This window comes from Chenopodium album, chromosome 6 (assembly GCF_948465745.1).
Source record: "Chenopodium album chromosome 6, dcCheAlbu1.1, whole genome shotgun sequence".
Taxonomy (NCBI): domain Eukaryota; kingdom Viridiplantae; phylum Streptophyta; class Magnoliopsida; order Caryophyllales; family Amaranthaceae; genus Chenopodium; species Chenopodium album.
This window is the reverse complement of record NC_137839.1, coordinates 64,503,391-64,530,051: the sequence shown is the minus strand read 5'-3', so window position 1 is coordinate 64,530,051 and position 26,661 is coordinate 64,503,391. Positions and strand designations below refer to the sequence as shown.

The 26,661-nt window shown below is 33.9% G+C and overlaps 1 long non-coding RNA gene across 1 annotated transcript; it reads left to right on the top strand.

The window, feature by feature from the left end:
- Positions 1–7,743: 7,743 nt before the first annotated feature.
- Positions 7,744–10,578, top strand: LOC145635016 (uncharacterized). Its single transcript, XR_014113737.1, has 3 exons — positions 7,744–8,017; positions 10,081–10,149; positions 10,258–10,578. It is a non-coding gene; the product is annotated as an uncharacterized LOC145635016 (long non-coding RNA).
- The last annotated feature ends 16,083 nt before the right edge of the window (positions 10,579–26,661 follow it).

The window sequence follows — 26,661 nt, the reverse complement described above, 5'->3', positions numbered from 1 at the left end:
CAACTAGATTATTTAGGCCACATCAAGGAGGTTAGAAAACGTATTATAGTAATTGTCATATGGCATAAGAAGCCCATTAGAGTTACATGAAAATATAAAAGATTCAAATAGCAAGTTCCTGATGAGACTAGTCATACTAGTACTATTACAATCATTGAAGGGGTTGGTTTCAAAATTTCATAAGATATCACTTCCTCCAACTGCCAGGCCAACTTAGGGTCTGTTCTCTTCCGTTGAAATTCAGTTCAGTTTAATTCAGTTTAGTTCAATTCAGTTCTTAATTTATGTCTAATGATATTGCTAATGATATAAAGCCAAATTTCATTCTTTTAAGCTCTTATTACAACGACGACGACAACAACAACAACAACAACAACAACAACAACAACAACAACAACAACAACAACAACAATAATAATAATAATAATCAATAAGTAATAAATAATAATAATAATAATAATAATCAATAAATAATAATAATAATAATAATAATAATAATAATAATAATAATAATAATAATAATAATAACAATAATAATTGAAATAATAATACTAATAATAATAATCAATAAATAATAATAATAATCATCAATAAATAATAATAATAATGATAATAACAACAACAACAACAATAATAATAATAATAATAATAATAATAATAATAATAATAATAATAATAATAATAATAATAATAATAATAATAATAATAATCAATAAATAATAATAATCATCAATAATTAATAATAATAATAATAATAACAATAATATGTACATTTGTATATACACATATGTATAGTAATAAATAATCAATAAATAATCAAAGATCACTAATCCGTAGTTAAAAATCACTAATTAATAAGTTCAGTTCAGTTCAGCTCAGTTCAATTCAGTTCAGTTCAGTTCAGCTGAGTTCAGTCAATCGGAACAGGCCCTTAGTGTGTCATGAGATGGGCCTGCTGTACTGCTTTTCTTGGGAGACACTGAAAACTCTTCACCCTATTCTCTAATATGAATTCCCTGTAAGTATTAGACAAGTTAAAGCATTTATTGATGCGGGTGCTTAGAACTTGGTAGAGGAACTATAAGAAGTAGTCGTGCTAAAATCCTTGGTGGTCACCTCTTAGGGTTGACCATCATCAAACTCGAGTAACTTGTTTTTGGTTAGTATAAATCAAAGCTCCAAAGATTTCATGTGTTAGCCAAGCGAGAAACCTTATCAATGTATTACTCAACTATATATTTCAATCAGCCATATCTTCTTCCTTACAAAAAGTTTTCATGTGATTCAAATTGGAGATGAAAATAGAGTCCAAGAGCTTTCGAACGATAGATCATATACCAAATTTAAGCAAGAAACAAAGAAGTTATGAATGTTTGAAGTTGAGTTGTCCAGGCAGTCGCGAGGAGCGCTCGCTCCCCTTATTTAGAGCGCGCGCTATCTGTAACACACCCTAGAAATTCCTTTCTTTCAAAATACACGTTTTGCCCTGTTTAAAAATTTAAATAGGAATATCTAAGATATTACCGCCACCGTGAAAACGACTAAGGCAACCATCAAAGACACATAGCGGAAGACTAACTTCAAAACCGTTCAAAACAAGTCAACTTGCAAAGTCAACCAACGAAAGTAAAGTCAAAACCAAAGTCAAACGAAGTAAAATAAAACCATCCTACAACTTGGAACCACTGTAGGCCCTTATTAAAACCAAACCGACTTTAAAACTTTTGCGTTAGTCATGCATGATAATAATATCATAAATAATTAAAGCGTTAAACACATCATATACTTATAGAAACTAGCATGATTCGCTCTTCACCCATGCCCATTCATGAATATGCTTCATCACCTGAAAACCTCCTCTCTACTTGTCCCCACTACTCGCCATTAGAAAATGGGTTGTCGTAGGGCCAAAGTAAAGACATGGCCAAACACACAAACACACACAATCAGCAAAGCTGAGTACATAAGCGTAAATGAACACACTAACATGCTTTCACTTATCAACACACCCTTACCTCAATGCACCTGTTCACAAGCACACACACCAATCAACAAGACACAATGACTAGACACTAATTAATTCATTTAGCGTTAATTACGCATCGAACGGGTTTCCACCTCCTAACCTCCCCCAAATAAATTTGAGGTTAACTGACACGGGAGCTAACCGTGCCAGCGACAAAACAACTCAAAGGTGGCGGAATTCCTGCGCATAATAATAAATAAAAAAAAAGGAATGTACAGCGTCCTGTACTCCATTAGAAGTTATGGTTAAATATAAAACCCCATAACTCCCCCCATTGTTCATACTCAAGGTATATACGTTCCAAGAGTTTTGGCGTAATCTATTTCACTTTACGTTATTTACATGTTATTGGACTTGGTGATGACTCTCAAAGCATAATAAATCAATCAACAATAATTATTCAATCGACCAAACATACCAATTTAATTCTTGAATAATTAGTGACCACATATTATTTAATGTTGAACCCTTTTTAATTCTACCTCAGTGTCAAAGACACCTTAAACGCATAATGCGCCAAAAATCCTATCCCTCGCTGTTAAAAACACCTTAAGTGCACAAAGGCACCAACATACAATTTATTCCTTGTGTACATAGACACTTATATAGCTCCTTCCTCATGCTTAAAGCATCAATAAAAATTATTTGAACCATAATAAAATTCCTTTTCAATATTCCCAACATAATTAAACATGTAGTTTAATTAATCATGCCTTCTAACATGCCATAAATAAAAATGTGGTTCAAACACAACATGCCAAAAATATAATTTTCCAATCCATAAACCATCACAAATAAATCATGCTTCACCATTCAATCACCAACACCATTAATTCACAATTCCATACATAAACCTTAGCATGATACTACTATTGAAATCAAGCCTAGCATGATTCTATATCATCAAAATATGCTAAGTACGCGAACGTACCTCAATTAAGCTCTTAAAATGGTCAATTACACTACAACACCTCTCGAACCAAGTCTCCTACATAAAGGGACAATAAACCTATATTAATTACCTTAGTATACACAAATTTCCAGCAACTTTTAAACATTTTAAAACCTCACTAACAAGCTGAAAATTTGGTTTAAAACCTTTAAAACTCTCTCTTTAAGAGAGTAATTAAAACCACAAAGTGAAAACTCAATTATAGTGTTCATATAAAAATTCCAGCATACTTTTTAAGGCTTAAACCCTTTAAAAAAAATCTGAAAATTATATTAAAACCACTTAAAATATTCTCTACTTATGGGTAATCAACTCCCTTTAATTAATACACAAAAGTAGTATGTAAATAAAAATTCCAGCATTATTCTATTAACAAAAACCCAATAAAATTTCATTAAAACTCCATAAAAATACAATCTTTAAGCTTTATTACCACTTACAATCAATGGGTATATAAAACCCCCAAATCAATTGTGAGTTAGAACCCTAAAAATCAACAATTTAATAATTAAAACCCTAACTTATAATTTTATGAAATCTGAAAATAAAACACTTTATTATTTAAAATTTACAATCTTTAATCATCAAAACATAATTATGATACTAATCAAACATACTTTGAATAATTAAAACCAAAACCCATAAATAAAATCATCAAAATAGCTAGAATGAAAAGAGGAGAGAAAAGGGAAGAAGGAGGTGACCCGTGGTGGTGGTGGTCGGCTGGCCGGTGGCTGCTGGGCGGCCGGAGGTGGCTGGTCACGTGGCAGGTGTGAGGTGGCGGGTGACGTGAAGGAGCAAAGCTTCCAACTTCTCCTTGCATTGTGAGCAGTTCACGTGAAGCAGGGGAAAAGAAAAGTAAGAACAAGAGAAAGAAAATAAGGAAGAAGGAAAAGAAAAAAAAAAAGCTTACCCCTTTGACTTTTTTGTGGCAAATTTGGGGATCAAAGGGATATTTATAAAATAGGGTAAATTATAATTATTTGGGCCTCATAAGAAATGGTATGATGGGAAGAATAATTGGCCCAAATAAATAAGTAAATAAAATGATTAGCCTTATAGTGAAAATGGGCTACATTTAGATTAATTAGTTATTGACCCAAAACTTGTTTTATTTATATATTCCAATAATTAAAATAGTTTGACCCAAAATATATTTTATTATTAAATAAATAATATATATATAATACATTAAAATACGGGGTATTACACTATCCCAAGAGGAGCGCCTACTCCTCACAATGGAGCACTCACTCCTAAGGCGTCACTTAAAGTTTCAATGGTAAGGAGCAGAGCCTGCTCCTACCCTTTAGATCGGCCACTCCCAAGCCCTTGTTTCAAGCGGACAAATTATTTTCTTTTGTGCTTCTTTTTGCTATCTTTTAATCTTGAACTTTCATTTGTAATCCAAGGGGTGTAATCTAAGAAATTTAGGGTTTATTTAAAGCCTTTAAATAGGGCTAAGCTTTCTTTTGGGATCAACTTTTGCTTAATTTTAAAATTAATGAGACTTTTTATTCTACCCATAATCTTTGTGATTATTTGCTTTCTTTGTGATTGCTAGTTTGTAATCTTTGTGGTTACACCATAATCATATCCTAGCTTTACTTTGTGTTAGCTTTGATTAAAAACCCTTATTTCATAGATCTTGGTCATTGTTGAGACATATTTATCTTATTTTGATAATTTGGAATCGTTATTATTTTATTTTCCCCTCTTTTCTTGATTATTTCAAATCATTTATAGTTGATCTTTTGCTCATCAACAAATCTAGTAAGAACGAACTGTTCTTGAATCGGTGATCACAATAACATCATCCCATAGCTTTTGTTTAATCTAAGCTAAAGATACTAACCTTGCAGAGAGTTAGCATCCTCCATTGTTGTTTACATAATAAAACCTCCTCTCCACGCTCTCTTTAAAAGAAGTGTAGCAGATAGCAGCTACTCCCACAGCTAGGGAACCAGCTTAGGATTGAAATCTTCATCTACTCTAACCATGAAGTGAGCATTATGGAAGAGCAGAGAAAGTATGTGTAGAGGATCCTTAGGTACAACAAAGGGTTGAGCTTAGACCTGGCAAACAGGTCATTCAGGTCGGGTTCAGGTCGGGTCAATTCAGGTGGGGCAGCAAATGTTCAGGTCAGGTTCGGGTCGAGTCGGTTCGATTTGGGTTTCGAGTCAAAATCGAGTCAGCACTTCGGGTCAAGTTCGTGTCGGGTCTATTTGGGTCAGGTCAATTTTTAAGATCAATTTTTGGGTCAATTTCGGGTCCAGTCAAATTCGGATCAAGTTAATTCGGATCGGGTCTATTCTGGTCAAGTTTGTGTCAGGTCACCAAAATAAATTCACTTTAAATTGGAAAAATAAAGTAAAATCACTAAAAAAAAAAAAAAATCATGAGTGCCTATTACGTAGGAAATAAAGAAGCCCTAAACTAAGTAATTCACTATTTCACCCTATTCACTTAGGATTCGGGTCAATTCGGGTCGGGTCACTACGGGCGGGTCAATTCGGGTCAATCAATTTGGGTTAAAATTGGGTCAGGTCACTTTGGGTTTTGGGTCATTTCGGGTCGGGTCAAGTTCGGATTTCGGGTCAATATTGGGTCAGGTCATTCGGGTCGGGTCACTTCGGGTCATGTTCAGGTCAACTCTATTTCGGGTTGGGTTCGGGTCGAGTCAGGTTAGTTCGGGTTCGGGTCAATGATTTCGGGTCAACTTTCAAGTTAGGGTCGGGTCATTCGGGTTGGGTCAATCAGGTTGGGTCAGGATTGCCAGGTCTAGTTGAGCTTAGAAGAACTCAGTAATGAACCAGTTAATTACTTTGATGACATGAGGAATTTAATTTTTTTATTGAACACCCATTAATTTCTTCTTTTCCAAATATTCCAACAAGAGAAAGCAAACACAACAAGCTAGGGGGTTTTATAAGGGGTGGTAGGTTGAGAGAGATTGATTGAGATCCAGTCTTGGAGCTAGATATTTGCATCCTAAGGAGAGTGGGCTAAGGACTTCCAGACTTTAACTACTCTGAGTCACTGTCTCAAGATATGGAGGATTGACTCTTTTACTGTTTGACAGAAGGGGTAGGAAGAGGAAGAGGGCATCCCTCTTCTATGAATCATTCTTTAATTCTCCTTTTTTTGTTGGTTAAAAGGTATAAATATCTAATTTGTACTTCTTATAATCTTTCCTTCTTATGCTTTGTTGTAATCTAAAGCAGAGTTTGTCTATGAATAAGCTTTAGAGAACCGTCCCACTCTATATTAAATTCCTAGATTCGTCCTTACATATCAGAGTGAACAAGAAATTCATATTAGAAGAAGAAGAAAAAGAAGAATAGAAAAGATATATCGAGAAGAAAGACCAGAGAATAAGCGGAAATGAACAGTTGTAAATATGATCAGACAAACAATAAATGATTTCATTTTTTGCAAATATTAAGCCCGATGTTGCATTAGTGGCTCTGATACTATAAAAACTAATAGGATATAAATGCATGATATAGGGAAAACATAACAATAATACCGATTGAAAAGAGGAGAAAATCTAGTACAGGGTATAATCAGTAATTTCTCATTACCAACAGATTAAATGTGCATAACTACTGAAAATAAAGATAATAACCTAGAGATTCTTTCAAAAAGATGCATGTCATTTGGACAGAAGGAATAATAGATGAATTGAGTTAGAAACTTAAAGTTGCATAACTACTTGATTCCTTGAGAAAAATGAACATGGTAACCTTTTTAGTAAACGGACCAACTTAATCAAAAATTGGATTGATTTATGTACTCACTTTAAGACGCCGCCCCATCACCTACATGAGCACTAGCTTGTTGGACTTGTGATGTGGACACGACTTGGGTTATTCTATAGCCGACACGGAATAATTTATACTTTAAAGAGAGGTGAATGGGTTACAAATTCACGATTTTTAGTTACACTGCCTTTAATACCATGTTAGAAGACCAACTTAACCATAAGTTTTTTTATTAAGTTATCCACATTAGTTGAAGCTAATTTAGCATTATTCGAGTAGTCTTACCTTAAAGTTGATAATGAGTTGTTATTTGAGTCTTTCATTTTTTGAAAACTAGGGGTGTTTTGTTTACCTATGAATGATAACCTTTATTTATTAAAAATAATTATATGAACCTAAAAAATCTCTAAAATTGAACAAATAGCATCAAAAGCGTATGAGTTCATTAACTCTCTTGCACAAGATACGTTGATTGATTCACTCCATTGTAAATACAACTCATTTTGGATTGGATCCTCCTTTGGGTTTATACATATTATGTGATTAAATTTGTCATCTTTAGACCATCTCCAATGGTGAGACTCAAGTTTGCGTATATAAATACAAAATGAGTTGTTTTTTTACCTCCAATGGTGATACTATACCCACTTCTCAATTCAGCAATTCATGTGAAGTCTAATTTTCCAATGGTGAGAATCTCTAAAGTATACAAATATCACTTTCAATTTATGGTCCACCAAATCCATTTCTTTTTTCTTTTGTGAGGAGTTGTTTTCTAATTTGTATTTATTTTTAAAAAAGAAAAAGGTAAAACTTAAATATACAAAATATATTATAATATTGACAAGGGACCCACATTTTTTGTCAAAAGAAACTTAAAGTTGAGTATCTAAACTTAGCAACTTCTTTTGGAGTTGCTAAGTTTAGATACCATATTGTTGAGAGGGTGGCGAAATTACAAATTTCCGACCTTTTTATTGGCTGTATTGGGGAGCGGAAGGGGAAGAAATTGGATGTCCGATCACCATTGGGGAGCAGGATGGGAGGAATTGGATGTTTGGCCTTGGGTTGGGGAAGGGAAGGGGAGGAAGTGGATATTCGAAGGTCATTATTTCTATGTTTATTTGTAAAGGAAAACTTGAATTGACTCATGACTGTCAAAGAGCTTTGTGTAATACTAAATTGCTAAAGTATCAGTTTTGTAGCCTAATGAACAGAGTTTTGCACAGGTGTATTTCTGCCACTAGACCATCAATGTTAAAATGAGATGTGATGGTAAGTTACCTGACTTGTCTCTGTATGTGTTGTATAATATTGTGTAGATTTTATTATGATTAATTTATATTTGTCTTCTAAATGTATTCCATCTTATTGTCATGGAGCAGACATGGGTTTCTGCTAGTTTATGATGTAATGAATCGTCATTTAATAGTAATATTCTATCCATTAGAATCTCTTAGCCTAGGATGTTGTGCTATCTATATTTTCCACTATTGAAAAAAAAAATTACATGAAAGTTTAATCTTTCTCAATGTAATATATGGTCTTTACATATATTGGCTTATGTGAAGTGGACCTGAAAATCATAACTGAATTCAGAACTAAAAATCATAACTGAATTCGGAACTGGAAATCAAAACTTAATTCGGAACTGAAAATCATAAATGAATTCGGAACTGAAAATCAGAATTGAATTCATAACTGAATTCAGAGCTGAAAATCAGAATTGAATTCAAAATTGAAAATCAGAACTGAATTCAAAGCCGACTTTTAGAACTTAATTCATAGCTTATTTTTATGTGTGATCTTGAACTTATTTTTATGTCCAGTTGAGCGGGTCATTGTTGTTATCAGTTTGTGTGTTGTCATTGTTCTTAGTCTTGAATTGTGATTACTGATGTTTGAGATGATAGATATTCTTTCCTTTTGAAGATCTGTTCCTATATTGTGATTACAGATGTTTAAGATTAGTAATTTGTGTGTTGTCATGGTGTGTTCCTTTATTGGGGACAACTTGCTCCAATATAGCAACTTTGTTTAAGCTACCTTTAGTGTGAGACTGTGAGTTGGCTAAAAGTACGAGGAAAAGAAGAAAAATTCTATCTCAAAATCAATTACACTTGAGGGTGCTGCATGGAGTGCGTAACTTACTTCCTCGGAGAATGATAGGAAATAAACTAATGATCAGATTAGATTGTTTTGATTAAGAGTAACTCACTCGTAACTCATGCCAATAAGACTAAAAATTTGTGTGGCACAGGCCACAACACTCTTGATAGTCCAGTAAGCAGCAGTAGGAATGTGTGTCATAGCAACAGATAAAGGCGGTTGCTCAGCTGAGATGTACTACTGAGGCAGCTGACTGAACTCAACAATCCTCTTTGTAGGTAGCTGCTTAAGGATAGCAACAGACTTGGCGAGAGGATGACTAGAGAAGAGCTGAACCACCAACCCAAACTCTCCATAGGCTATTGCTAGTGCCATTAGAGCTATGGCTACCTTTGCATCCCATGAATAGCTTGACAGCAAGCTGAGAAGTGCCATTATTGTCGCATGTGCATCTCCTCCTTCCGCACATTTGCATGTTATCTGCCAGTATACAGAACATATGTTATGAAAACATGAAATTATATTTGAAGATAAAGACTTTTTTTTTGGCTCATTTGAAATCAGTCTAAAATTCAGAACTGAAGCTCAAAACCGAAATTCAGAACTGAGATAAGTCTGAAACTCAGAACTGAAGCTCAAAACCGAAATTCGGAACTGAGATAAGTCTGAAATAGTAGGTCATACAGGGGTGATAGTGTGTTTTTCTTTCTAATTTTCATGTGCGTTTTGCTATACATATATATATACTCCAAATTTAATCTAAGGTTAGGAAGTGTAACGTAGAGTCCATATACTCCCTTTCAGGATTGACCCATATTTTGGTCAGGTTGTATCAACACGGCAATGGCTGGGTCAAATGGTAAGTCCTAGCATCAAAACTACTATATATATATATATATATATATATATATATATATATATATATATATATATATATATATATATTAGCTCAGGACATGGGCCTCATATTTATATTGATTGGACAAGGTTAGGCTATTAATCTTGAATCAGGGGGCAGATGACTTCTTATTGTCCATACTTTATATAGTTGTAGCTAGCTATTTGCTATATGTGTAGTTTGTTTAACTTATTAGTTTTGTTTGTATTTTAATTGAGGGGTTCTATATAGTACTAGACTTTTCATATAAGTGTGTTTTTATTTTCATTTATATATGTGAATCATTCAGTGATCATTTGTTATTCTTTGTGCTTAAATGATGCTTATGCAGCATCTGAAGAGAGATGTAGTGAAGTGGAAAGCCTGGTGTTTGATCTATTTGCAAATCTTGGTGCTACAGGTTTGTAATCTAAATGAGAATGGCCGCTTGATGAATGCTACTTTATTTATGATTTATGCCATCTCTGCAAATTAATAGTGCGTGACATAATTTTTAATGCTCTTGTAGAGGAACAGTTGGATTTTCCTGTTCTCTATGCTTCTGCAAAAGAAGGATGGGCATCATCAGAGTACACCAAGAGCCCCGTTGAAGAAGCTAATTAAGAATATGTCGGATTTGCTTGATACCATAGTCAGACATGTTACTCCACCAGCAGCGAATCTTGATGCTCCTTTCCAGATGTTGTTTTGTATTTGAATATGCATTACTAGAAACTTTCTTGGATTGTGATTTGGGGTGGCCTCCAAATTTAGTCTTCTTTACTGATGAGGTAATACATTGATCGCACGTAATGATCTAAGATATTTGTAATTTAATTATATTAATATTTATCTTCATTTTCTTGAATGTTATGACTTTGTCAAAAAAGGCAGAGAATTAGTTGGTGCAAACCAAAGAGAAAGCTAATAGTTGCGGACCGAATGTGCTTATTATGTAATGAGATGTATAGTATGAGATAGTACCTTTCATAGTGATTGCAAGGGAAATTAGAAAGAGGTTAGTAATTAATTTACCTCTTCTTTGCAAGCTAAAATGCTTTATACGAGTTTTGATTGATGTTTTATTTTTATAAAGTATTATAGACACGTATTTTTTAATATTTGCATGAGTATTTGGCAAGACTTGCAGCATACAACGGTGTAGAATTAGATGAGATTTGAGAACAATGGGCTAAGTTTTTTAGGCTTCTTTTTTTTTTGAAAGACTAGTTGTTGACTCGAATGAACAATACAAGAGGGGGGGGTGAATTGTATTGTGGAGGAACTCGGGTAATTTTTGCAAAATTCTTAAATAAACTTAAACAAAAACTTTAAAGTGCAAGAGAGATTTTACGTGGAAAACTTCTTGGCCCTAATCAAGAAGAAAAACCTCGACCACAAGGGATTTTAAACTCAACTCTTAATAATAATAGGGCAAACAACCTATTACAAATTAAGACTCTAAACTCAAGTTCCTCAACGAACTTAAGTTCCCCCTCAACCGATCCCTCAATCAGTCGAGCACTCTAATCTCTCTCTTTCCCCTTGCTTCACTCGAAGCAACTCAAACACTCTAGAGTTTACCCAAACTCTACCCCAATACAACTCAAAATTAACACTACTAAGATGCTAAGTACAAAGACACTCAAGGACTTAAGTGGATTTTTGACTCTTTTAGAAAAGCTAAGTATTGTAATGCTCAAGTGTACTTTTCAAAACAGAAAACTAATCCTATTTATATAAGAGGAAAGCGGTTTGAAACTTTTACGTTTGCTTCCAACTCCCACTATACCACAACTTCCATTAATTTAGGAAGTGCAGTTCGTGGAGTCTTGAGCAGCAAGCTAAATCACACAATAAGGAAGTGGTTCCTTTATTTTCTCAACCTCCTTGACTCAGTAAAAAGACGTTTACAAAATCAGTTTTATCAAGTCAGATTTTCCAAAATATTAGGATAAAATCAAAACAGAAAATCTTTAAAAACAAATAAGATAGTTTTTCTTTAAAAGATAATTTTCCAAATAAGATAGAATCTTTTTAAATAAAGGAAAATAAAATCTTTATAAACTGAAATTAAATCCACTTAAAATCCTATCAATTATCAATGTACTTAGCAAATATACAAGAAGCCTAAAATAAGTAATAAAGATACAATAGACTTCTTGAAACTCAGTGAAGCTTCGACTCTGGAGCTTCAGTTCCTCACTCAAGGAACTAGGTTTCTGATTGTCTTCTATGCTCGTCCATAGCTCAATCTTTAGACTTGTTCCATGCTCCATTCTAACTCTAGAACTTCGTTGCCAATAAGAACATGTCAAACACATCAAAGCTAATAGACAAAGGTTAAAGCCCTTATGGGTTTGCTTAGGTTCCTTAAGTCATCATCAAAACTTAAGATCAACACTAGTTATCTTATTAAATAATGTTATGATTAGTCGCGCATTTAGCTTAATAAAACAATATAATAACACTTTTCTATATATCTACTTTTATTTAGCCTATTAATTATTATATTGTTATTACATTTTAAAATTATAAATCAATGTTCTTTTTTTTTATTCAAGTTTTAATTGTTTTTTTGGAAAGTATAGTTAATTTTGTTGCACTGTATTGTTGTGGATGAATAATACATCTGTGGAATTATTTGGAGTGTTTGTATTGTATGTTGTGGGTGAATTTAAGTTATATGGAAGTATTCGGAGTACGTGTTTTGTTTGTTGAATTGTAACAGGTTGTAATTCATTTGACGATGGGACGTTTGGTAGGATATATTACCATTCTTGTATTTGAATCAAATATTTATTAAAAATAAATTATTTATTTATTAGTAACTGGCATAATCTAATGCTAGTTACTAATAATATTTTTTAAAAAAATAAAAAAAATATATATTCGTAACCGGCCCAAGATTTGTCAATTACTACTAATACCCTAATTGTAACTAGCGTATAACTTCATGCCAGTTACAAATAGTATGCTTTCTACCTTGAAAAATAGACTTCTTGTAACTGGCGTTAGGGTAAGCCAATTACAAATAGTACATTATTTGTAACTAACATTAGTCAGTTACAAATAATTTTCATTAGTTGTAACGGTGGCATTCGCAACCAACAATGCCAGTTACAAAAAGTCAATTTCTCCAGTTACAAATAGCACTTTTTCTACTAGTGCAACTTATTGGTATACATTACAAAAAATACTCTCTCTCTTAAAAATATTCATTTAAGTCTCACCATTGGAGATGGTTTTATTGTTGGGTTTGTGGCCAGTTATCTTAATTTGAAAATAAATGATTATATTTAGTCCCAAAATTAGAGAAGGCATATTAACTTGAAGAAGAAAAAATTTATTTAAATAATCCAACCTTTACCCTATTTAAATCTATTAATCAAACCATTACCATGTTTAAATTTATTAATCCAACCTTTGAATTAATCTTGAATTATCCAAGCTTTAGAGGTTTTTAAAATTATTAAGCCAAACCGGTTATCAACCAACAATATCACAATTAATTTGATTCATCTAATATAGTTTACATTTTTTAAAAATAAAAAATATTTTTTTAATTTCCTTTTTTCTTTCTTATTCCCCTTCCCCCCTCCCCTGCCATTAACTCGGTCTCTTTCTCCTCCACCTCCATATAACTGGTTACATCAACCCCTTCCTGCCTTCCCCTTTCTTTTCTCCGCACCCACCTAAAATCGGCAAAATCCCAGCCACCACTTACCCTAAAATCCTTACCACCACCAACGAACCTTGAAACCCTAGCCACCACCAACCCCGAAATCCCAACATTTTCCAATCCCATAACCCCAAAACCACTAACAAACCCAAAACCTCCTTCCTGAAATTAGGAAGGGCAGTGAGAATTGGGACTGAATTTCAGGAGTGTCTAGGTTTTGGTTTCGGGGGATTGTATTGAAACCTAATTTGAGGAGCGTCTACTAGAATACAACGGTGATGATAAAAATGATGCAGTTGGTGGGGTTTGTGGTGAGGAAGGGAGTTTGAGAAATTTAACGAGTATCAATTTGTGAATGGTGAGAAGGTGGAGGGCTAGAGGGGTGGAGGAGAAAGTGAGGAGAAAGTGAGGAGAGAGAAAATGTTTATGATTATGGTGGTGGTAGGATAGAGGAGGAGGAAGGTGGCGTTGTGGCGGGAGTTAGCAAGAGATGAAGGTGGTTGTTAGGGAGTACAGGATGAGGAGAGAGGATTTTTTTGTTAAATAAAAAAATTACCTAAATAGCAGGTATTTGATCAAGTTGGCCTAATAAAACTGAATATTTCAAAGCTTGGATTATTCAAGAATAATCCAAATGTTTGAATAATAGATTTAAACGGGATAAAGGTTGGATTATTTTAATTAATTTTCCTTTGAAAAATGCTAAATGGTGAATTTTTAATTTATTTTATAAAATTTGCATGGTGCAAAAAACCAAAAATATTGTTTGCCTTAAGAGATGGGTTTTAATTTTTAAAACTCATAAGGTCGTGATGGAACTGTAGTGCGTGCCAACAATAAACCGTATGACTATATTTCAAGGAAAAATATATAAATGTTTCTATAGTCCATATAAGATTGTTTCCATTGTCCCACATTGAATTAATTCGAAGTCATATCAAAGTTAACAGAAGCAACCCAAGGCCAAATGTTGTCATTCCTTCGTCCTCAGATAGCTCTATTTATGGTTCTGTTTCGGATCAGGGGCATAATGGAAGCAGCTCTTCTGAAACTAACCCAACTACTCCGGAGTCATATCACAATCCAAACTCCACGCGGTTTATTAAAGAGAACCGGGCTGCTATTCCTATTGGCGATCCTTATGCTCCATTTATTGAAATTCGTACAGGGATTCGTTTTAGGGGAGGCTTTCAAATGGCTGCAAATTTAGAAGAAAGCTTTATTTCAGATGACTCGGGCTCGGTTTCTCCTTCTGTTCCTTCTGTTAATCACGGTTTTGTTGCTCCTGCTACCCCTATTAACTCAATGCGTGATGTTAATCAAGCTGCAGCTATGCAAGCACAACGTCAATAGCGACCTGCCCATATTTCTGATGATTCTGACTCGGATTTTGCTCCTAATTCTCAAACAGATGCGCATCCTCTAACTCTTTTTGCCCCCTTCTTTGTTTGCAAATCTTTCCTTGCAAAAGTCAAATGTCACTTCCACCTTCTCTGCAGCACCAAAATCTGATCCTGGGATGCAGAAAAGGAGTGCAGTGTCTTCTTTTACATATAACAAGAAACCACAGTCAGCTACTCCCAGAGAAATAGGGGAGCTTTGGCCGCATAAAAGAAGCAGAAATGGACCCTTTCATCGATGTCACTCTTATGAGCAGCCACCTTTCTTTGGTTATCATGGCTCTACTTGGTCTCAAAAGAGAAGAAAGATTAAGAATCTGGACCTTCATAGCAAAGGTGGTTACTCCGTATTCTCGGATTCTCCACGAGCTACAACTCCACAACCTAAGTGCTATTCGGATGTTTCTACTGCTATGGACCTTGATTTCTTAATTAGGGTCTTCATCCCATGGGTTTGTTAATGTAGAATTTAACAAAGCACCTCTCTTTTCAAGCACTAAACGCAAGGCTACTAACTCACTCAGTTTCTCTATGAAATTTAGAAGGGCAGATGATGCATCTCGTATTTTTTTTTCACACTCTGCTACCTTTGCTCTTGGTTCCCAAGGTTCTACCTCTTACTTGGCAGTTTATACTTCTTCCACTTCTGGTTTGGCGGCTGTCCTCTCACAGTCCCCAAAGTGTTTATGAAGATCACATCTTGGAATGGTCGCAGACTCAATGACACTACTACTCCTAAACTACCTTATGTTTTTTTATTGCTCAATAAATATGCTCCTAAATTTTTGTTTCTTAGTGAAACTAAATTTTCCGTTTCAGTAGTTTCTAGTCTACTAGGGTATTCTAGTCCTACTTTTGTTTCGGGGGTCGACTCTGTAGGGACTAGTGGAGGTTTACTTGTTTTTGGGTTTAGTTCAGATACTATTACTTGCGTTTTTTTGCTCTTTAAATGTTGTACTCTGTATCATAAAGGTTCCTAATTATATAGATAAATGTATCATGTTTGTTTATGGTGGTCTTGTCCTTGAAGATTGACCTCAAGTGTGGGGTTTGATTTTAGACTTGTTAGCTATTGCGCCTAATTGTTTGATTATTGGAGATATTAATCTAATTGAACACCATTATGATAGGCTAGGAGGGTCTAGTGTAATTAGAGGCTGGGACGCTTTTATTGATTTTCGTATAAAATCATGTCTTGACTCTACACCCTTTAAAGGTCCTCCCTATAATTGGACAAATAATAGGGAAGATGATCATCTAATTCTTCAACATCTTAATCATGCAGACATGACTTCAGATTGGTTTAATAAATTCCCGGATAGTAACATTGCTAATTAGCCAATCTTAGTCTCTAATCATGCGGCTATAATATTTCATTGGTGTCTTAATTTCACATATATACACAATTCTGTACTCCATACTTGGGAATTTAATATTCAGGGATCACCTATGTTCACTCTCTCTCGGAAACTTGGTGCCATTAGGAATTTAGTTCGGAAGTGGTGGATCAACAACAAAAAAATTTGGGGGATAGATTGGAAAATTTTCTCAAATAATTTGTCTACAGAAGGGGAAGCGGTTCATACTCTCTCAAATGCAGCTACTAATATGGCCAATATAGATCAATCCAAGGCAAGCATTTCTTTACAGCTTCAATTTTGGAAGCAACGCTGTAAGCACAACTGGCTTTTAAATGGAGAATCTCCTTCTAAACTCCTCTATTCTAAAGTCAAAGCTACGCAAAAAAGGAATGAAGTCAATTCTATACTTGATGACCAGGGATTACTACAACACGGTCAAAAAGATGTGCATTCCATTGTTATTAACTCACTCAAAAAGACTTTCAAGACTGATGCAGCTCCAAGCTATGACACGGAGGTACTTCAAGAGCTTCATATTCCTTAATTTACTCCTTCTCAGATAAATAATTTGGAGCGACCTTTATATGTGGAGAAAATACAAAATGCAATGTTTGACTTAGGCAACTGCAAATCAACAGGACCAGATGGTGTTACAGCAGAGTTTTTTAAATTACACTGGCCTATTGTTGGACCCTCGGTCATTTCGGGCATTCAAAGTTTCTTTCAAACGGGGTTTCTACTGAAATAATGGAATCATTCTCTTCTTGTTATGATCCCAAAAATTGCCTCGCCAACGAAAGTAACTCATCTTCGTCCTATTAGCCTTTGTAACACTATCTACAAATGTGCCTCCAAGTGTTTAGTGGCTAGAATTCGTCAGTATCTACCCTTACTCATCTCCGACTCCCAACATGCTTTTGTTCAAGGTCGTCTCATGACGGATAACATTCTTCTTAGCCATGAATTAATGGAAAAAATCAACTCCTCGAAGACAGGTAGCAATTGGCTTGCCGCAGTTAAAATTGACATGAGCAAGGCATACGACAAGATCCATTGGGGTTTTCTACTTCGAATACTCACAGCCTATGGATTCCCTTCTCATTGGATACAAATGATTAACTAATGCATCTCCACGGTTACCTACAAATCCCTACTTAATGGTTCTACCTCAGAGACCTTTCTACCCCAATGTGGTATTAGGAAAGGGGTTCCGCTCTCTCCATACCTTCTTCTATTCTGTATGGATATTTTCTCCAGAATGCTGCATTTAGGTCAAGATCTTAATCTATTTACAGGGCTCAAAATCTGAAGATCCAGTCTGCTTATTTCACATTTATTCTTCACGGATGATGCTATGTGTAGACACCTACTTTTGGCCTCTTGTTCCGAATGGAAGTGCGATGATGTTACAAAAATCCGTTCTTCATGATAAATCAAAGTTTAAGTGTTTATGGACTGCGAAAAGCATTATGAAGTAAGTTAAAACCCATATTTGAGACCAATTTATCTTAGATCCTTTTCCAATTACTAATTAGGACTAAAACGTGTTCATACATGTTTAAACTTGATTAATAACGGACCCAAATGCGTCAAATACAATGATTGGATCCAATGGAACCTACATTGTTGAAAACCGAGCCAAAAAGATAAACCAACCATCAAATTCCCATGCAAGTCCTACAAAGATGGATAGCCCTTTCAAAGAGATTTCCAACATTATATTATAAGCCCAATTCCAAGCCAAAACAAAGAAGTTATGATCAAAACACTAAACCAGGCCCTAAAACCAACACCCTTGCACTCCAACGGCCATAAATTTTTATCCATAAAATATTTTAACCTAATGTCAACGGAATTATAAAGTAGACATTGATAGATTTCCAATGATATATCACACGCCTTAATCCGACTCCGCAATCAAAAGTTATGGAAGTTTTAAAACGCGCTTTCGTATAAGGCAAACCGCAAACCAACGCAACTCAATCAGTTGCGCGCGCCTGGCGAGCGCCACTCATTGAGATGCGCGCGGCACCCAGCGCAACTTGACGGCGTGGCTCTAAAACCCTAACCTAGATCCCTACGCCTATAAATAGGGGTCTTCGTTCAGCATTACAAGGACCGGAAAAATCTGAATTAAAACCCTATTATTCTTAAAACCCTAATCTCTCTACTTCTCTTACTATCATACTACTTTTCCCTCTTTATTACCAACTACTATTCAACCCTAATCCATCCATTGAAGCTCTTGAAGGTACGAACAAGAAAGAAAGTCCATAAACACATTAAATGGAGATTTAACATAAAAGAAGAACAGTTAGTTTCCTGAGCACTTAGATAAATCACTTTTCCTTTATTGTTTAAATAACTTTAATTGAATAAATAGTGTTTTTTTATCACTTTAAATAAAATTTTAATTAATTAATTCACATAGTATTCTTTTGTTAATCAAGAATAGAATTTGATAATTAATTGTTGTTTTATCACTTAAGACAAGGCGAATATTGTTTATTTTGTTCTTTTCACGAATATTGATTAAACAAAGATTAACGAATTTTGCGATGTAATTCCTACGTGATTAATGCTTGTAAATAAAATCAACTAACTTAGTCTTTAGGTATCACGTTGCTTATATTGTTTGGTAATGAAATTGTGAAAAAGGAAGAGCTAGTAGAGGCCGTACTAGGGCTAGAATAGCGGATCCTCCCTAAAAGGAACGTTATTTTAGTACCCTTGCTCCCGAACTCATTTCTGGTTTATGTACACCAATTTGGGCATGGGTAAACTTACGATTCATGCCAATTATTCCATGAACTCCACATGGAAGAAAGGCATGAACGAGGTTTATGAGTTTTCCTAAAACTCATTAGCGACTCCTACTTGTTTCTTACAAAAAAGCGTGATGAGAGTACCATTTCTAATTGAAGGTCTCCCAAACAGTCAGGAATTCAAATCCTAATACACCCTAACAAGTGTAAAGTCCTAGGCTTTAAATGGCCATGGACATCTAAGGAAGGACCCCCTATGATGGGATCACCCTCCTTACACTATGATTTTTTTCAAAGCCAATACAGATTCCTGCACTAATATAATGGGGATCATCAACCAATTTACTAAGATTTCGGGCGAGGAGCTTAACCTATCAAAGTCGCTTATTAATTTCAGCCCAAATACCACTTCTCTTGCTCAGGCTCAATTTAAATTGATCTTCAGAATGAATCAAGTGCCTCAGTTTCACCACCATCTAGGCACACCTATTGATTTTATAGGAAAGAAGAGAGATCATTTCCAATTTCTCATAGATAAGATTCTTGGACGAATAAATGATCTAAATACGTTTAGGCTTTCTCAATCCCAAAAGTTAATTTTTATTAACTCAATTCTTGTAGCTATATGGCTTCTCCTGTTCTTTCTTGCTTTGAGCTACCGATGTCAGTTTCGAATAGAATCGATTCGTTACTAGCACGGTTCTTTTGGTTACACTCGGCAGATAAAGGAATACATTGGGTCAACAGGGGAAGGTTACATTTGCCTCGAGGCCTGGGTGGTCTAGGCATTCGATGTACCTCAACATTAAATAAAGATTTTCTTATGAAGCAAGTATGGAGATTTGTGAAGCACCTGCAACTTCTGGTTTCAAGGGTCTTTGGTGCTCGTACAAAATTCCTTACAGACCGGCTCCTATCTTCGCACATATTCCCAAGCCGCAATTCTTACGGCCTTCGTGGTCTTATTAGAGCCAATACCTTACTCTCTACGGGATGTGCTTGGAAAGTAGGCAACGGAGCTTCTATTCGATCTCGCTGGTTCTTCCAAATGGGCTAATGGTACCATTCTAGATTTCAAACTAGGAATTCTGCTTCATGTGTCAAAGGTTTGGACGGTTAATTATTTCTCTATTCCTCAAACCGAATCTTGGGATGCTGCTAAGGTCAGGTCCTACTTCCAACCAGATTTTGCGGCTACAATACTTGCTATGGAACCTCCGGTGGTAACTGAACAAGATTTCCAATACTGGTCTCGTACTCCTTCAGGGACATATTCGGTTAAAACTGGATATGCAATGTTACAGCAATAACTTCCATCCACGACGACTTCTCAGCACTTTGATAATTTCTGGAAAGTTATTTGGTCCCTTCAGATACAGCCAAAATGGAAATTGTTTTTATGGAAACTTCATCAAAATGCTCTTGCAGTGAAGACAGAACTTCACCACAGAGGAGTCCCCGTAGCTGATATTCACTGCGATTTATACATAATAGAACCGGAAGATTTCTTTCACCTATTTAGGAATTGCATTATCGCAAGAATTGCATGGAGGGGTGGAAGCCTTGGCATCCACTCACAACACAATGGAGACCTTTCTCTTATAGATTGGATCCAATATAATATCTAACTTTTCATTAGTCAGGATGGGACTTCAAGTCCCCACATTAGTACCTGTATTTGTACTCTTTGGAGTCTCTGGTTATTTTGGAATAACAGGGTTTTCCGTTCAGAAACCTCATCTCCTCAACCAATCATTTTGCAAGTTCTGGAAGTATTTCGATCACATACTCTCTTTATACAGGGTGATCCTACAATTACACCTTTCCACGCTCCTTGCTTAACTCCTACCTACACAATGCCACCGGGATTTTATGCAGCACAGCTAGGGGAATATGCCCATCGGGCATTAGTACAATTCAAATAGATGGTTTGTGGTTTGCAGATTCAAATATAGCGGGGATGGGTTGGTGCATGGATAATCAGGACGTGACGGATCATAGGATTAGAGGCGACAGTATTTTTGGGTTCTGTACTACAACATTACACTCGGAGGCTGTAGCTTGTTTGTATGGTCTTCGTTCGGCTACGAGCGCGAATATACAGTCAATCACCATTTTTACAGATTCTTATAATCTTGTTACTCTCCTTAGAGGGGATGGTCAGGGTGACATTCATTTACTTTGGATCATATGCAAAATCAAACTACTGGGGAAATCTTTCAGACACTGCAACATTCATAAGGCAGATAGAAGGCGGGTTCACCGAGCTCGCCAAATAGCGGCAGAAGCAGCGCAACTTTCAATTTGCTTTTCTATTAATATGTAATTTGTTTTAACCTTTGTCAAAAAAAAAAATAAAAAATAAAAAAAAATGAATTAGAAGTATAGTGACTACATTATAATCCTAACTTGGCTATCTTGGATTGGGAGTGGTCATAAGGGATGAGAAGGGTGCTATCTTGGCTGCTGGTGTTCGTAGGGAGAATGCAGGGTGGTGTCTAGCCTTGGCTGAAGCTGCTGCCTGTTGTTTTGGTATGCAATTAGCCATCATGTTGGGGTATAGCAAGGTCATTATTGAGAGTTATTCTCTCATGGTTGTACGGGGTATTGGGAAGAAAAGGGTTGGCTTTGATCCATTTAGCTTGCTGTTAGAAGATATTGTGCTGCTTGCTCCTTCATTTTCTGTTTTTTCTTTGTGTCATGTTAGAAGAGAGGGGAATACTCTTGCCCACCTTGTCGCGAGGTGGGACTCTCGAGGTTGTAATGAATTTGTTTGTTTAAGTCCTTTCCCTCAAGGTCTTCAAACCTTGGCGGATCTTGACCTCCTTTAATTTATTCCATGATCGGTTTCTTTCAAAAAAAAAAAAACATTATAATCCTAACTTAGTTAACTACTCACGTAAGTCACGTCATTAACAATTAGTTTTATGATAGTGCATCAATATCTATAACTAATGTGATGTTAGCAATTAAGGGTTCGTTTGGCATTGTTGTATTTTTCTTTTTTTGATAAAAGTTTCGTCATCCATTTCACTAATACCCCAATTTTCAATAAAAAATAAATGTAAAAAAATAAATTGCATATCTAATTCTTTTTTCTTTTTTTTTTTTGGCTTCTGTATAATTTTAAAATTAAAATATATATTGATATTCAAACTTAGTCCAATAATTTCATAGTTGTGATAATATAACAAATTATTTGACAAAATCATGCATTGTACATGTCACTTCAAGAGTTCAGGGTGATGTTTTTTCCATCCATAACTTTTTATACTACCTGCGGTCCAAATTACTCGCAACTTTGGGGTATTATTTGTGAGATATAAAATATTCCAAAGTTGCGAGTAATTTGAACCGGAGGTAGTATTAAAAAAAATCTAAATGAAATCAACTACTTACTCCTTCCGTCCCTTTTTTACATTCATATTTCTATAATTATACAGGAATTAAGGAACTATAAATAAAACAAAGAACAATAAAACAAAGTACAATGGGAATTACCAGACATTAATTGATATCTTTGAATAAAACAAAGACTGAATAACATTTAATGATGCACATGTCATCAATCCTTTGAAAAGAAAAAGGGCCAATAACATTTTTGGGAAAAATAAAAGGAGCAATCATATTCATCGATCTAAAGTAATGCACATGGATTCTGAATTTTTAAAGGCATTAATAAGAGTGAGAATGAGAAAATAAGAGAGAGAAAATAGATAAAGCATTAATTACAAAACAGAAATAGGGATAATTTGGGATATTTGATAAAAATTTACTTACTAAAAAGGAAAGTAGGAATGTAATTTTGAAATACCCAAAAAAGATAACAGGAATATAAATAAGAAACGGAGGAAATACTTTTATTCCTTGGTATTGGGGATTTTAGTCACTAGATTCACTCATTCACACATATTTTTCATATCTATATATATAATTTAAATTAAATGTGCATAAATTTTATACTAAATGTGCATAATTTATTTTTGACCGGCTACTTTTTTTCAAGTTTCTGGAAAAACGATAATTTATGCACATTATGTACAAAAAATATGCACATTGAATTTTGGTCATTTTTTTTTACACATTTAGTGGAAAATTTGTGCACATTAAATCCTTCACACACACATATATAGTTGAGATCCGGTGAGAACCAACCTTTATTTGAGAACACTATTGTATATGGGAATTAATCACAACCATTAGATAACAAGATCCAACTGCTGAGATTGTTCACATAATAATGGCAAAAATGTAATTTGCAACATAACAAAACCCACCCAAACCCAACATCACACATAATTTTTTTCTCTCTCTAGAAAAAATTACCCATCTTATTTCTCTCTCTCCAAAGTTAAAGGTGGAACATCAATGGCTTGAAGCTTCAAGGATCGACAAATTCTCTTTCCTCTTATTCACATATACATAATTTTGTTAAGTAATTTACGAATATCATGCCCTTAAGTTTGGCTTTTCACTATATGTTAGGGCCTATAATTAGTGTTTATATTGTATAGTTAACGGGCCTATTTCTTGAGCCCTAATCTCTTGTATAAATACTCTACTCTACACTCTAATGAAACTACGGAAATTATTTCGTGACATGGTATCGGAGCCAAAATCATTCTAATCCCTAAAATTAATTTCTATTTTCTAAACTCTAATCCCTAAATTAATTTCTATTATAATCTCTACAATCAATTTCTGAATTTTTTTTTTTTTTTTCCAATCAATTTGATCGATCAATCAGATTGTTCCCCCAATCAATTTCTGAAATTTTGGGTTTTTCCCAATTCGATTTCTCTTTGCTGTTCTACTGCTTCTTCTTGTTCAATCATGGCAATTGACAATAAGATGATGTCTTCCTCTAATTCTATCGCATACACTGATGCTCTGCCCTCTACTTCTCTACACAAGCAACGACGCAAATTAAATTTTCATCAATTAAGTATTTTCATCAAAAGTTTTGAATTTGATGTTTTAATTATCAAATTTTGGTGTTCTAAAAAATTTCGAATTTGAATGCTCTTATTTTGGTTATTTGAGTTTGAAATTATGATTTTTGCTAGATTTTTTGAGTTGAGTGTTCTCAATTTAGGATTTTCATTATAAATTTTCTATTGCATGTTACTTTTACGTTAATTAAAGCTATTTTTTGTGAAATTATCTATTAAATATTCTTAATTTGTAATTTTTTTGTCATGTCATTCAACCTTAATGTTATAAATTTGATATATTCAATAGAAGATATGTAAAGTGAGCAAACATAATCAAAATGAGCAAACTAAATATGAAAAGTAATATAGTAAAAATAAAATGAGCAAACAAAAATAAAATGAGCAACAATTCCAAAGTCATATACAAATGAGCCAAACAATTCTTTGCTTATTTATCATATGAGCAAATAATTCTTTCCTCATTTATTAAATGAGCAAATAATTCTTTCCTCATTTATAAAATGAACAAATAATTCTTTGTTCATTTATCAAATGAGCAACAATTGTTTGTTTATTTAGTCAAATGAGCAATTAATTCTTTGTTCATTTATCAAACGAGCAAACAATTCTTTTTTCATTTATCAAACGAGCAAACGATTTTTTGCTCATTTATCAAATGAGCAACAATTTTTTGTTCATTTTATCAAATAAGCGAAAATGAGCATACAATTCTTTGCTCATTTATTATATGAGCAACAATTCTTTATTCATTTTATCAATTCAGCAAACAATTCTTTGTTAGATTTATCAATGAGCTGATTAAAAATTTATAGTATAGAAAAATAATTTAAAACATATGACAAAACTTATTAGCTCAATTGGTAGAGCACTATGAAAATGCATAGGGAATGTAGGTTCAATTCCTACATAGGTTATATCTATAAACAAAATTAATTAAAAAAAAATCATATTCTTACTAAATTAGTTACTCATTTGCAAAATAAGCAAACATTTATTTGATCATTTGGAAAATAAGCAATCAATATTTTGCTCATTTAGCAAATGAGCAAATAGTTAGTTGTTCATTTATCAAATAAGCATATACTTAGTTGTTAATTTAATAAACAAGCAAAAACTTTATTTGCTCATTTGTCAAATGAGCAAACATTTCTTTAATCATTCATTAAATCAACAAGCATTGTTGCGCATCCATTAGTTTGCTCATTTGTCAAATAAACAAATAATTAGTTACTCATTTGTAAAATAAGCAAACATTTATTAGATCATTTGAGAAATGAACAATCAATTTTTTGATCATTTGGAAAAGGAGCAATCAATTTTTTGCTCATTTATGCTCATTTAGAAAATAAGCAAATACTTAGTACAGTTGCTAATTTAACAAATTAGCAAAAACTTAGTAGCTCATTTGTCAAATGATCAAATATTTCCTTACTCATTTGTAAAATGAGCAAATATTTAAAAAAAAATGTTAGGAATAAAAGTCGCCATAAAAAAAAATGTAGCTCACCACATAACCATAGTTGAAAAAAAATCTGAAACAAGAACGATTCCGTAGAGATTGAGTAAAAATGCAGTTCTTGAAGTATAGAATCTGATTTATCATCAAAATACCCAATCCATTCGATACAATATATAAATCTAAAATCAAATTAAACAAAAATCAACGAAAGTTTGTATTGAATTTTAGCAAATTACGTAAAATAATTGAATTTTGATAACAAATTAGAATATAATATTGATAAACTTAGTTCAAATTGGTATAGAATTTCTCCAAAAACACTGAGAGAGAGAGAGCAACAAAAAAGTTAGAAAGAGAAAGAGATGTTGATTGTGAAAGCCAAGAAGAATAGGAAAGAGAGGAGGTGTAATTCACGAAATTACAAAAATAATTACAGAAATGTCATTACTATTTTTTTTTAACATTAGATTTAATTCACATAATTAATGTAGTAATTCCTCCGTTCTATTAATATTGCAATAAGGAGGAAATTACGCATCCCAATGCACATTTTATATGCTAAATATATATAATTGTGTAAGAGTAAAAATTATAAAAAGTTGATATTGTGAAAGTATTTTATGAGACGAATCCAACAAGATCTCACATGACTATATTTTGCTTAACGTACAAATCATATTATATGGTCAAACAAGAGTGATGAATAGTGCAAAAAGTCCATTGTTGCAATATTAACAGAACGGAAGAAGTAATACACTATTTTGAAATAGTATTTTTTTTTTCCAACTAGGGTGGCTAACACATATGATGCGCGCATCACTAACAAATATTTATAGGGGTATAAATGTTCGCATATTATTCTAGAGAGTTTAAAAGTGAGCTAATTAACATTAATGGAGGTAATTAAGTAAATAAACATTTTAGAGGGTATAATTGTCCAAACACTATTCATAGAGTTTACTCATACTTGTGATCGTTTGTTTGGATTAATTGGAATGGATTGGAATGCACTTAGAATCCATTCCATCTGTTTTTTTGATTGGTTGAGTTTTTTTACTAATGAAATCTTATATCCAAAGGATTCTAACTCCACCCCATACCTATGAAATCCCATACCCATATCCCTCCTAAGATTCACAATCTATTTTTTTAATGATGAATACAATCCATTCCATTATAAAACCAATAACTTTAGGATAGTATGAGTTTTAGAATCCATGCCTATATATCTACTACAGCATGAGATTCCATTCCAATACATTACAATACATTACAATATATTGAATCAAACACTCCTAAAAGGTTGGGAGA